Source organism: Manis javanica, chromosome 8 (genome assembly GCF_040802235.1).
Source record: "Manis javanica isolate MJ-LG chromosome 8, MJ_LKY, whole genome shotgun sequence".
NCBI lineage: Eukaryota > Metazoa > Chordata > Mammalia > Pholidota > Manidae > Manis > Manis javanica.
Window position 1 is genome coordinate 102,262,870 of NC_133163.1, and position 15,269 is coordinate 102,278,138.

At 36.0% G+C, this 15,269-nt stretch overlaps 1 protein-coding gene across 4 annotated transcripts in view; it reads right to left on the reverse strand.

The window, feature by feature from the left end:
* Window positions 1-15,269, reverse strand: part of MYO5A (myosin VA) — a 182,592-nt gene that overhangs the window by 155,441 nt on the left and 11,882 nt on the right. The gene's annotated exons all lie outside the window — the stretch shown is intronic.

The following is a 15,269-nucleotide window of genomic DNA, read 5'->3' on the forward strand; positions in this document are numbered from 1 at the left end:
GGCACATGAAAAGATGCTCCACATCGCTAATCATCAGAGAAATGCAAATTAAACCACAATGAGATATCACCTCACACCAGTTAGGATGGCCAACATCTAAAAGACAGGCAACAACAAATGTTGGTGAGGTTGTGAAGAAATGGGAACCCTCCCCTACACTGCTGGTGGGAATGTAAAATAGTTCAACCTTTGTGGAAAGCAGTATGGAGGTTCTTCAAAAAACTCAAAATAGAAATACCGTTTGACCCAAGAATTCCACTCCTAGGAATTTACCCTAAGAATGCAGGAGCCCAGTTTGAAAAAGACATATGCACCCCTATGTTTATCAAAGCACTATGTACAATAGCCAAGAAATGGAAGCAACCTAAGTGTCTATCAACAGATGAATGGATAAAGAAGAGATGGTACATATACACTATGGAATGTTATTCAGCCATAAGAAGAAAACAAATCCTACCATTTGCAACAACATGGATGGAGCTAGAGAGTATTATGCTCAGTGAAATAAGCCAGGCAGAGAAAGACAAGTACCAAATGATTTCACTCATCTGTGGAGTACAAGAACAAAGAAAAAACTGAAGGAACAAAACAGCAGCAGACTCACAGAACCCAAGAATGGACTAACAGTTACCAAAGGGACTGGGACTGGGGAGGATGGGTGAGAAAGAAGGGATAAGGGGGAAAAAAGGATCATTATGATTAGCATGTATAAAGTACGGGGGAACACGGGGAAGGCAGTATAACACAGAGAAGACCAGTAGTGATTCTATAGCATCTTACTACACTGATGGACAGTGACTGTAACGGGGTATGTGGTGGGGACTTGATAATAAGGGGAGTCTAACAACCATAATGTTTTTCATGTAATTGTACATTAATGATAGCAAAATTTAAAAAATGAAAAAAATATATACATATATACTATTAAAAAAAGAGAAATGATCCTGTCACAAAGAAGGAAAAGATTGTGTGTGTGTGTGTATAAAATCTTGAGTAGATAAAAAATTATGAATGGAAAAAGCTAGAAAGGGACTGTTGTAGTTTGAGCTCCCCAGAAGGCACACTCTGAGATGGAGATGATCAATATACAGGCAGTTTATTAGGGAGTGTTCTTGAGATCCACAGCTGTAGGAGGAAGGGAAGGAAGCATGCTTGGGAGGGAGAAGCTGAACTGCAATACAGTCCTAACAATGACCTTAGTCAGTCCACATGGTGCTTAGAAACTGGCATGCCCTTCATTCCATATTCACTCAGAGTTGTTCTGAGTTGACACAAGGAGGCTAGGACTCATTCCCCTGCATCAACCAGTGATTAGACATAGGCTGCCCTAGAAAAGAGTATGCCTTTGGGCAAAATGGCTCTTTTATGCAGAGTAAACTCCCAACAAAATTGATTAGCTTCAAAGAGAGAGCTGGGAAGCCCTGAGAGATCTGGGCAGTGCTGCACAGTACCTACAATAGAGACTATTTCCAAAACTTAGTATTAGTTGTCTTTGAAGGGTAGTATTCTTCATCAGGGTCTTCTGTGGTTTTCAAATAAAAAATAAATTACACTCCATTTTTAATAATATATTTTTAGAAATATATATATCCAATATACTTAAAATAGAAAAATAATTTTGTCTAACAGGAGTAACTATTTGTATATAAAAATTTAGTCATAGAAATATATATAGATATTGATATATATATGACTCATATATATATGATACATATATAGGTATCATTTGGCTATTTTAAAAATTTAGACAAATTCAAATTTATCTTAAAAGTCCTTCAAAAAGAACTTTATCACAAACTGAATTCCAGCCAAAATAAAATTAGCTTTTCATTTTGTATACCATACAACCAACAAAAGTGGAAAAATTCAAAAAATATTTGGAAACAGTAGTCCATCTTTAAAAATGGAAAGTTATTTTAGGGTTTACTTCACACCGCCCATACGTACATATACTGGGTTATACATCTTTGGAATGTTTGATAAGATATCTGAAATAAAATTTTCATAAATTATTACTTTACCTACCAGAAATGTTCTTTAAAATTATTCAAAAGGAAGTTTATATTAAATCCTCTGAGAAATTCCTGCAACTGCATATGTACTTACACATTTATAAAGCAGCTTAGCAAAGAACTTCTGGTTCTAGATATGGTGAAGTAACTTTTATCAGACTTACATTTTCATTGAGAACAACTAACTAATAGCATTTAGATCTGAAAAAAATAAACAACTAAAATCAAGAATTGAGTATATGGACTAGACGTAGCAGAGTGAGGATTTGTGAAGTGAAAGCTAGGTCAGCAGAAAATAACTATATTAAACCAAAAATAGAAAAAAAAATAAAGTAATAGAAAAAAGAGGATCATAGACATATGGAATAAAGTGAAATAGTCTGACTTATATGTAATCAAGTACCAGAAGGACAGAGAAAATAGAGCATAACTAATATCTGAAAAAATACTGGCCAAATATTTTCTAAAACCAATGAAAAACATTATACCATAGCAAGAAGTTCTAAGGATCCATAACAGAATAATTGAAAAGAAAACCATACGAGTATGTAACTACTGAAAGTGAGTAGCAAAACTACTGAAAACTCAAAAACAAATCGGAAAGCCTTAAAAGCAGCTGATGGGAGATGGAATGGGAGGCTGGGATGGCAAATTTCAGAGAACACACAGATAACAGAGTATGTTCATCGGCCACTGTGGAATTATGGAACAAATCAACAGTAGAAAGATAACTAATCTTTCTACTGCCAAATTTTTAGAAATGAAGAGATAAGATTGTGTGTGTGTGTGTATAAAATCTTGAGTAGATAAAAAATTATGAATGGAAAAAGCTAGAAAGGGACCCATGACTCAGACAAACTCCCAAGGGAAAGAACATATTTTGAACTGAATGACAGTAAAAAAATTGAACATAAAAACCAGAGGACTACAGCAAAAAATGGTGCTTTGAGGGAAATTTATGCCTTAAATCATGTATTACAAGAGAACAAAGGCTGAAAATAAATGTCTAACATTCATCCTAAGAAACTAGAATAGGAAATTAAACTCAAAGAAAGTAGAAGAAAAAAAACAAAGACAAACAACAATAATCAAAAAACTAGAAAATAATCATGTAATACAGAAAAATAGCGTCAAGTTAAAGTTTGAAAATACTAACAAAATTACTAGATACTAGCTTTGTTCAGACATAATTCATTATCTATGTAAATAATTCCCATTGTTAAAATTTACATTGTCTCCAACTGAATACTAGAATTCCACAGCCCTGAAATTACCATGTTTGTAGTATTCATTCATACTTATTTCCTTAAAACAAGTATTTATAAATATATTACTGTTGGCTGAAAGGATATGAAAAATTCTAAAGATTTTGTTGCACAGTGTTAAACTGCCCTAGAGAACGACTGAATCAATTTTACTCCCACTAGCAATATATGATAATATGCATGCCCTAGATAACTGTAATCTTTAAAAAATTTATCAATTTGGTAAAAAAAAAAAAATCTCATCACCTTAATTTGCATTTCTCAGGTTACTAATGAAGTTGAACACCCTCTTAATATTTATGGGATAAGTTTCATCTTTCATGAATTGACTATTAGTGTTGACTACTTTTCTATCAGGATGTTAGTCTTTCTTACAGATTTCAGTACTTTTTAATACATTAAGGATGTTGAGCCCTTAATCAAAGAATCAAAAATATTTTCCTGTTCTACCAGTTTGCCTGCTAATGTCATTTAGAATGTTTTGCTTTTTTATTGTTGTAGAGAGGTTTATATTGTTTATATTCCTGTCAATTTTTTCCTTTATGGTTTCTTTCATTTGATGTTTAAATATACCAACCCTGTGCCAAGATCACCATGTAAATCATCACTTGAATTGACCCTAATGGAAAACATGGGTAAAGATTTAATAAATCTTTACAAACGTACCACAGGCCCAGGAATGTAGTCTGAAATGCTATAAAGTATATCCAAAGTAAAATATCATTTAAGATTTTTAAAAACATTGGTAACATTATTGGATCTGAGGCTTTGTGAGGCTGACCCAGGGTATGGCAAAATTGTGATACAACTGAAATTGTTTCTAGTGGCCCAAAGTGTCTCCTTTCTTTGCCCTTTTTTCTACTAAAGCAGCTTTTCCTTCATCCACAAGCTCCAGATGTGTTCTTCAGCTGCCTATTTCATTCTCATGGAAGAAAGGACACCTATTTGCTCACCATAAAACATTAAAGATACTTAGCCTCTTAAAATAACAATTTGCAAAGATAATGCATAGGAATATTTCAGAAGGGAAGATTCTGAGCCACTAGTGGGTTTTCGATTATTTTTTTGTGTATGTGGTAAAGTACACATAAAATTTACCATCTTCACCGTTTTTAAATGTACAGTTCAGTAATATTAAGTACATTCACACTGAATTACCATCACCACCATTCATCCACAGAACTTTTTATCTTCCAAAACTGAAACTCTGTTCCCATTAAACAAAAACTCCAGTTCTCCCCCACCCCCAAGCTGCTGCAGGCAACCACCATTTTACTTTTTGTCTCTATGAATCTGACACTATAGGTACTTCAAATAAATGGAATCATACAGTATCTGTCCTTTTGTGACTGGCTTATTTCCCTTAGCATATGTCCCCAAGTGGCATCCATTGTAGCTCCTGTCAGAATTTCCTTCCTTTTAAAGGCTGAATAAAATTCCATTGTGCATGGATACTCGTATTGCTTCTACTTTTAGTCTACTATGAATAATGCTGCTAAACATGGTTGTACAAATACCTCTTTGAGATCCTGCTTTCAATTCTTCTGAGTACACATGCAAAAGTGGAACTGCTGGGTTGTATGGTAACTCTGTTTAATTTTTTCAGGAACCGTCATACAGTTTTCCATAGCAGCCACACTATTTTATATTCCCACCAACAGTGTACAAGGGTTCCAATTTCTCTGCATTCTCTCTAACACTTGTTATTTCCATTTTGTTTAATAGCGGGCATCCTCATGGGTATGGTGGTATCTCATGGTGGTTTTCCTTTGCATTTCCTTAATGATAAATGACGCTGAACATCTTTTCATGTGCTTACTGGCCATTTGTGTAACTTTTTAGAAATGTCTATTAAAATCCTTTGCCCATTTTTTAATCAAGTTGTTTGTTTGCTTGCCTGTTATACTGAGTTGGAGTTCTTTATGATTTTCTTTTATTTGCAGCCTCTCTCAGTACCCTCCGAATCACAATGTACTGGCAGCCTTCCTCTTCCTCCTCCCTCTCGTAAAAAATGCTTAGTTCATGCCTCATACAAGATGTTAATTCCAACACTAAAAAAGGATCAGGAGTGACACCTCCCAGTTCTGAAAGCACCACACAATGCTTTAGGTATATTATAAATTATTGTAACATATATTTATATACATAAACACTGTCAGGGAACTTTTAGCTTGAAAAATGTTTCTTTGGAACATCTTTATGCTACTTTAAAAAAATTAAGAAAATAGTTGTTTTCTTTGTGATTACAAAAGAAATGCATACTGATGATAAAAATCCAAATATTATAGGTATGAGTAAACTAGAAAGTGAAGGTCTCCCATAATCAAACCTCTAGAAGTATCTCTTTTCAATACTCTAAAGTCCAGTATAAATTCTCACAGGCATAGACACATGCACATATATACATATTGCATTTTGTTTTACATAACAATATATCCTGGATATTTATTCCTATCAGTATGAAGTATTAATTATCTTCTTAAATAGCAGTCAAGAAGGTATTTATATATATAAACCTAAACTGCATTTTTAAAGTTTCTAAAAGCACAAAAGGGATTCTAAATAAGATCAAAGCACTCAGAGTGGAACACTGAACAGCAGAGCAAGAAAATGGGAAATGGAGCCCCTGATACTCTGTTTCACTTGTATATAAGATCTAAACCTAATGGTGCCACAGTTGCAGCCCTCCAGTACCTGCCTATAGTGCTTTACAAACTCTTTCTCACTCTGTATCAGAAAAATGTATCCTCTGACCATGCTGCCTCTGCAGAAATGCATGATCACTAAGGCCAGCCATTTCTAAAACATATAGTGAGAGAACAGAGAAGCTATCAAGCTTCTTGATCAATACAGAAGATAGATGAAACATTGTAAGAATTTAAGCAAATGATAAAATTTAAGTAAGAGCAGTTCCTCAGTGGAAAATGTTACTATCATGCTCAACTCATGATATGGTCAAATTTCCTTAACTTTCTAACTCTTTTTTCCACAAGAGTTTTCTATATTTTCTCACCTGTATTCCCTTCTTTGCCTACCTCTAGTTTAAATTTTCACACAAATTTGTTAGGAAAAACTCACTAAACATCGTAACATCATTATCTAAAATTTAACTGGATTGGGTTAAGCATATGGTTGGTGTGGCTTCACTATAACTTCTCTAAGAGTTGAAAGACCAAGTGGAAGTGAACCCCCAAGTTAAAGAGGCTTTTAATGTTTGCAAGCAATTTCTCCAGGCCATCAATGGCTGCTACTGCTACTTTTCTTTCTTGTCTTTTTAATGTCATATTCTCTTCTTACCACATTGAAATTCAAAAATGAGGAACTTCAGACAACCCTAGGAATAACTCGGCATGGTCGCCACACATTCATCTTTCAATTGATGTCTTCCACCCAGTTATTTGTACTCATACCCAACTTTTCCCTTATTACTGAAACTTCAGACCTTGCCTGTCATGTTCAGGTTTCCAAGCCTGAGGAAAACAAGAATTTAAAAAGCCATAAGTAATGTGGGAAAGGGCTCAGGAGGAAGCCAGAAAACCTAGAAATATGGCTAGGACTGGATTATTTGACATTATTGCCTATGTTGCAATGTCAAAAGCATGACTAGAATTCACCCTTTACCTCTTGGATTCTGTCATATTCCCCTGCTTTCTGTATTTATTTTCTGCATAAACAACTCTGTACACATTGGACAAATCTCCCAAATTTATATTAATTCTATTCTCATTAAAGCTGCTACATCTTGAAAGCACTGGAATGCTTTCAGCTACAAGAAACAGAAAAGTCTAAGTGGCTAACCTATTAGGACTTCAATAATGTCCAAAACCAGAAGTCCACAGGAGGTTATCCCCGGTTGTTCCAACATTGTGATAACATCATAAGACTTTTATCTTTCTGCTCTAACACCTCACCTTTCCATTCTCAGGCTGGTTGCCTCATGATGGCAACTTCACTACCCCAACTCCATCCATCATATTCCACACTTAAGAATCAAAGAAAGAAGAGGATATGCATCCAAACTGTTCTCTTGTTTCTGTTCCTTTTGTCAGGAAAGCATTTTTACCCCTGCAGAGGCCCCCAAAAAGATTTCTAGTTACATTAGCCAAAACTGAATTATACAGCTAGCTCTAATTGCAACAGAAGTTAAAAAAAAAGAGTATCTGTCTTTCTATACTGGCAAGAGAAAAAGGGGTTGGGATTGGCTTTTGAGACTCAACCAACAGTTTATGACACAAGTCAATATTATGCAAAAAGTGTTGGTTACACCAGTTAATAACAAACTTTAAGAGCACTAGTTTAGAATAAGTTCCTCTTTCTAGCAGAAAAAAAAAAGGTTGAGAATGCTGATGAAGGAGACATTAAAAAGGGACTAGAATGGAAGCTACAGCTATGTCAGATGACACTGATAACACTGGCTGCAGATTATCTGAAAGAGTATCTCTCGCCAAACCCTATATAGAATGAAGAGAAAACTACATTAGTATACATAACTCATGTCCTGAAATCTTCCAGAAGTTTTAAGAGTATATTAAGGGGAGATCTGTCTAGGGCTATGGTTTTTTTGTTTAATGTAATGAATTTTTACAAATTATTTAAAATACACAAGCCAGTAATACCAGCTAACAGTTAACATTAACAATGCTGACAAGGATGCAGAGAAAGGGGAACCCTCCTACACTGCTGGTGGGAATGTAAATTAGTTTAACCATTGTGGAAAGCAATATGGAGGTTCCTCAAAAAACTAAAAATAGAAATACCATTTGACCCGGGAATTCCACTCCTAGGAATTTACCCAAATAATATAATTTCTCAGATTCAAAAAGACATATGCACTCCTGTTTATTGCAGCACTATTTACAATAGCCAAGATACGGAAGCAACCTAAGTGTCCATCAGTAGATGAATGGATAAAGAGGTGGTACATACACAGAATGGAGTACTATTCAGCCATAAGAAAGAAACAAATCCTACCATTTGCAACAACATGGATGGAGTTGGAGGATATTATGCTCAGTGAAATAAGTCAGGTAGAGAAAGACAAATACCAAATGATTTCCCTCATTTGTGGAGTATAACAACGAAGCAAAACTGAAGGAATAAAACTGCAGCAGACTCACAGACTCCAAGAAGGGACTAGCAGTTACCAAAGGGGAGGGGTGGGAGAGGGTGGGTGGGGAGGGAGGAAAAGGGGATTGAGGGGTATTATGATTGGCACACATGGTGTGGGGGTGGATCATGGGGAAGACAGTGTAGCACAGAGAAGGCAAACTGTGACTCTGTGGCATCTTACTATACTGATGGGCAGTGACTGCAATGGGGTATGCAGGGGACACGATAATATGGATGAATGTATTAACCACATTGTTTTTTTATGTGAAACCTTCATAAGAGTGTATATCAATAATACCTTAATAAAAAAAAAGTTAATATTAACAGACTCCATTATGATTTGCCAAGTACTGAGCTAAGTGATGCAGAGCATGTATATACATAAAGCATTTATGTAACATAAAATAAACATATATACAACTGCATACATATATAAAACCTCTCAGCTGCCTTATGAGGTGGGTATGTTCACTAATTTGCCTATAGTCACACAGGAAGAAGCTCAACCTAAGAATGGAGATCATGCTTTTAGCCATGTGACATTAATATTTGCTACTTTGTTCTCAGTACTTCCCATTCATTTTATGTATTTGTTTTTTACTCAGATTCATAAAGTTTAGCTCTTGTTTATATATTGTAAATAGTCTTTTCTCTATTTTCTTTCATAGTGTATGTGTTTCACACAAATCCTAAAGTGGCAAAGCAGTTTCAATCACATTTTTCAAAGACCAAGGTCAGGTCATCCAACAGATTTTGTAGCTAGTTTTAGAAAGCTTACATAAAAATTACAACTAACCTGACAACACAACCAACCAAATAAAGGCATCACAATACAGAGGGAATGTACAACCAGCAAAGTAGGAACAGAGGACACACCCATATTAGTCCTGTTTGTTCTCAGCCCTCCTCTGTTTCAGCTGCTCTGAGCTGCTGCCTCTAGAGCACAATGGCCAACATGATCTGTAGACAAGTCGTTGGTTCCCAAAGTTATTGGGCTTTTTCCCCTCCCAAGACATCACCCTGTTTGCAGCACACATGTGTATAGGTAATCATACCCAAATCCCATAGTCTCAAGCCATCCTTTCCTCAGCTTTTTTTTCCTTCACATTTTTGTTTCCTTTTAGTTTCTTTTTCTTTACATCTTTATTATTATGCTCCCAAAACACTCAAAGTTCCTAAGCATATTTTCAACAATGAAAACCAGACCTTTTTATCTGTCGAAACATCACAAACCATATATTTTATGTTAATTTCCCCTTATTCTCTTTTCATCTACTAAAATTAGAAGTAGATTAAACTTTCCAGTTGCTGGAAGGCAGTGTCCTCAAAGGTAAGTCACAAGATGGACACTTCTACTGATTATAAAAATATTGGGTTGGAAAAACCAAGATAATTACATATGAAAAAGGATCTTGCTACTTATCTCTCAACCTGGTTTTCCCCAACTCTGGCTATCTTGTCCAATAATCCCACTTTCTTTAACTATTGGGAAGACCCCAAACCCCACCCCCGACCCTGAAAAAGAAAACACCTCATAATAGCAAGATGAGCTGATAGTATGATTAGCTAAAATAAGAATGATGGGAACATATATAAGCCTCTTCTCTCCAGTAACTCAGCAGGCAATCTGATCTGGTATTTCTTACCCTACTTGTACTCACAAATATTTGCTTGCTAGGCCAACTGTATTTAAACTAAAATATGACAGCTACAAATAAAACAATAAAAAGGAGGTCATTTTTAGGTTCTGACAAAGCCAAAGTTCATGGACTGCTCTCTTGAAAACTGTCACTGAAAGCAAACAGAGAACCTCAAGAGAAAATAAGAGAAAAATCACTCAATAGTCTGAATGATTAATGCTGAAATCAGAACTATCAGGGGAGGACTGCTAAAACGGATGAATAGATTAAAATGGTTTCAGGCAAACAACCTGTGTCATTCTCCTCTAGACCCTGGAAAAAAAAAAGCTCTAGGATCTTTTAATGAGACTGTCATCACATTAATTATTTGAGGCAGTTTTTGTTTCACTGGAATTAATTAACATGGCCCTTTTTTTTTTAAGTTCTGGATGCATCTGCTGTCACTGTGCAATGGCAGGAAGAAGGAAAACCAAAGAACAACTGGCCACTTACGGAGTAAGCTGACTAAAGTGAAAAGCATGCACAAAAGCAGTTCCAGCTCTAGTTGAGACTCTATTTAAATAGTCTATATACTGACCACATCCTGAATAAACTCAATCTATATAATTTCAGACTTACAAAACCTTAACAACTGCCCAACAGAAGCAGCTTTCAAGCTAGAATCATGTACAGTGGCACGAGTCCATTCATTTCACCCATATACATTTTAAATTAATTAATTTGGCCTCTACTCATTCACATTTATTAAATTTCACCATAGTCTATTACAGTTACCTTAGAACATCTTGAAAAATAACCAATAGATAAGTAAACCAAATAAGAATACAGGAGATGTTTAACCTTAAGAACAAAATTATTTTAAGAATCTAGGTTTAATGGCACACATTACAATTGAGTCTTACAGATTTGTTAAATTGTTACTGACTTTCTTTTAAATGTTCCCACCAGATTTTTCATGAACTCAGATGAGATATCCAAATTCTTACTCTAACCCGTTAAGTCACAGTCTATATATTTTGTCTAGATTCTTGTTAAGAATCTCCAGCTATGAAAGACAAAGTGGACCTTGAGGACTCCAGTGGGTGATGATGGAGAAAACTTTGCACAACCCACAGATTATTCTAACTTTCCTGAGACTAAGGCACTGCTCCCTGACACAGAGTCTCAGAAAATTCTTGTACCCAAGGAAGTGTCACCTCTGGGGATTAGATATCTTCTGAAGAACTGGGCCCCTAAGGACCCCTGGTCAGTTTCCCAGACATTTTTCAGTTAGAAACTCATTATAAGAAACACGTAATTATAGTATTTGTAAACCAAGGGGGCTTATTTGAAATACATTAACAAAAAGATGCCTTTTCAGAGCTTTCAAGATCTCAATCTTATGTCTCAGAGGTTGCTTCCCATATTACTCCTTACTTTTAGAAAATAGGTTTTTTTCTTGAATAACTGCCTCTGCTCTATTTGTTCTCCCTTTAGCCTCTGTCAACTTTTCATTTCTAAAGCCAACAGATTTTGAGCAACCAGGCTACCCTGTAATTAAATATGGAAGCAGGGCTTGACAAATCCTAAATGGTTTTTCTTAGTCAGGGACAGTCTCCTCGACTAACAAGAAAAAGTAAGTATATTAATGTATTTGGCAGGAGCCATGCCATTCAAGCTGTGTAGCAAGCTCAGGCTGGAGGAAGACCCCCACAAATCAAGGGCCTTTGCAACTGGCTCCCCCTACTACCCACCTTGCTTTTGCTTTTTCTATTATACTATTGGCTTTGCTTTTACCTGCAGTTTTGCTAAGGGTTAACTAACCTTTGCTGAACAGTTTGGAAAGGATGAGAACATAAGTTTCCCAGGAGCTTTTCAGGACAGTGCTCCTGAAGAATAGAACATGCAGGGGCCAAATGGCGATCTTGGCATAAAGTACCGAAACCTACTGATAGTTAGACAAACATTGACCATCCCATCTCCACCGAGAATAGCCCCCTTTTATTATTACAATGCTAGTGAAACTAGTGATGGAAAGTTTTATAGAAATAGAGTTATGAGAGAATATTGAATGGAATAACTCTGACACTTAATCAATCTTCTCATGTTTTCTTCTATTTGCTACTTCTATAACTTTTCTTCTTCCTTCCTAATTACAGCCATTTACTAAAATTTGTGCCTTATAAGTGAAATTACCAAATACCATAATTTTCCAGGAAGTAAAGATACTGCAAGACAAGTGCTGGGCCTGGAAGCCACAGGGCATGAATCTGCAAAGAAGTAAAAAGCTAACATTTTCAAAGAACATTACTTCTCTCTCACTTACCAGCTTTACATCTCCCTGTATGGCCCCGGAAGATGACTGGTTAGCCAGAGACGGGTAAGATTCCTCAAGGGAGGAACAACCTAAGGCAGGCACAGTCGCAGGGGGGCCATCAGGTGAGAAAATGGGGGCCAACAGAGGTGAGGCTTAGAACCTCACCCTCCCCAGTTTTGAGAGAAATTGTCTACGCCTGTGGATGTTTTGTTGCCCTTGTCTGGTTTGAATTAATACCTAGTCTATAGGCACAGACCTGATCATCTACACTTGCCTTCTTACAGCACTAAATCATGCTTTCTATCTTTATCTTGCATCTACCTGTGATAGAATAAATATTATGAGGAAATAAAATGCACCCATTGCATTAGAAATATAGATGATGATACCTGCCTAGTTAACTGCGGTAGTGAGTGACCTGTATTTCACCCTGAGCTGATAGACTCCATAGTCACGGCTACATGCTGCACGTTTCTGTGGTCACATGCATTACTTAGAAACTGCTTTGCACAGAAACAAGAAACACAATAGAGTCCATGTTGCTAGGAAAAGTTTTAGTCAAGGAACAGAAAAACGATCACCTGTCTAACACTTGACCAACCATGAATAGATTAGAAAGAAGAAGAAAGACAAAAAGCTTGCTTATACCTATTAATCAATTGTCTATACCAATTAATCAACAGAACAATAAAAAATAATCATATCCTTGTGCAAAATGGTATAAATAAAGCTGTCATCAACACTTTGTCGAGAGACCACCTCCATCTGACTCTGTGTCCTGTCTCTCCATGCGCCGACTCCGTCTCATCCTTTTGGGCTTCACACCCCCCTGCTGGAGCTGGACTCCGGCATGTATTGATTGCAGTACTATTCATCCTACCATCTGGCTTCTAAAATACTGGGGGAGGAAGGGATCCACTGTCCTCTCAAGTTGGAGCTAATCTACAGTTTGATTCACTAGACTCACTTGATTAATAATCTTGATCTATCTACCCCATGCTGGAGAATTTCCTTCTACTGGGCTCTTATGGCTGATACACTCTGAGATCCCAAATATCCAATTTTATTTTAGGATTTATTCCTGAGAGCTTTGATATCCCTGTGGTTTCCTTTTTAATCCTTCTAAGCTCTAACTAGATTCTTAACATTGATAAAATATCACCAAGTTTTTGTACCAGTAGTGTTATTATAGAAAAATTGGATGTTTATAGTCAAATTCATTAACAACTACAATTAATTTCTTTTTAAAGGACAACACAAAGGTTTTTTTTGTGTAAAGGTGAACTGTCAAAAACCCGGAAGTATTTATCTTAGGAGACTGGTTGAGTAACATATGACTAATTCATGCACTACAATGCTCTGAAGCCATTAAAATACATACTGTAGAAATGCATTTGCATGGGAAAATGTTCACAATGTACTACTCAGAGAAAAAAAATCTTGCTACAAAATAGTATGTACAAAGAAAATCATTCTTCTAAAGATAATATACACAGAAAAAAAAGAGACCAGCCATATCAAATATTAAGAATATCTAAAGACAGAGAGATTTCATACAATTATTTTTCTTTCACATTTCTGAATTTCTCAGAGTTCCGTACTGAACATTTATTATTTTTATAGTTTTTTAAAAAGCTTTTTCTAAAAAGGAAAAATGCTCCCAAACTATTTTGCCAGTCATTTCCTGTACTATTTCACACCTATTATTAGCAAAGGTAATGGAACACCTTTCATCACAGAAGAGTTTAAATTAAGTTTTAATATAAGGGAGGCAGTTTTTCCAGTTTCCTTTAAAAATAGCAAAAAGATTTACTGGGTCATTACCATGTGCCAGGTCTTCTCACATATTATATTAAACATGAAACATTAAGGGTAGCCAGGAAAAAAAAATAGCCAACAATATATCTACAATAATATCATCTTACAATTTTAAACAGACTTACCACTACCACTCAACAAATAGTTCAATTCAGCTAACTTTCACTGAGCATTTTTTGATGGAGGATTATGGCAAGAAGAAGGTGAACAAAGTTCAAAGTCAAGTACAGCCGGCATTCAGGCTCCAGCCACCTGCACCAGAACCCCTTCTGCTGTTGATTAGAAATAAGGATCCCTGGGGTTCCCAAACCTACTGGCTCAGAGTCTCTAGAGACAAGATCTAGGAATTTACATTTTTAAAAATATTCTAGATAACTGTACATATAGTAAAGTCTGAGAAACCCATGTGTTATGAAAGATAGAGCCAATGAAAAAGATTCTGAGTCTGGAATGTCAGGCTAAGGAATGAATTAATTCTGTAGTAGATGATTAGGGTGGGAAAGAAAGGGGTTAGGAACCAGCCAGGGGTTTTGAGCTAGAGAGTAGCATATTAAGATTTGTGCTTTGGGACAGTATTGCTCTTTAAGGTATGGATTGAAAAAGAGAACTGGAAGCATTCAAGAGCTGGGCAAAGTGTTCTATAATGATGAAACCGACCCAGAGAGGAATAAAGCGGTTCCCTTTCCTACTGCCAAAAAAAGGGGTGTGAAGAGGAAGCTCATAAAAAGTTACTGATGAAAAAATAAGATGATTTGAATGCTGAAATGTTAAACCAAAAAAAAAAATGAATATGGAGAAGATTTGTAGAAAACTTCCAATGGTACTTTGTCATTTAATTAACTCATGGACTTGTTACTATGTACCGAACCTTGGTCTAGAGGCTGGGTCAAAAAACAGATGAGAACCACTGAATTACATACTCTAAACAGATGGATTATATGGTATGTGAATTATATCTCAGTGAAATTGTTATTGAAACAAAACAAAACAATGAGATATTTCCCCTGGCCTTACGGGGCTCAGAGACCACCAGGGAGAAACATAACTGCAAAGTATGTAATAAATGTCTGGACAGAGGAAAACAGAGTGTTCTATATGAACACACAGAAGGAGCATCTTAGCCAGACTG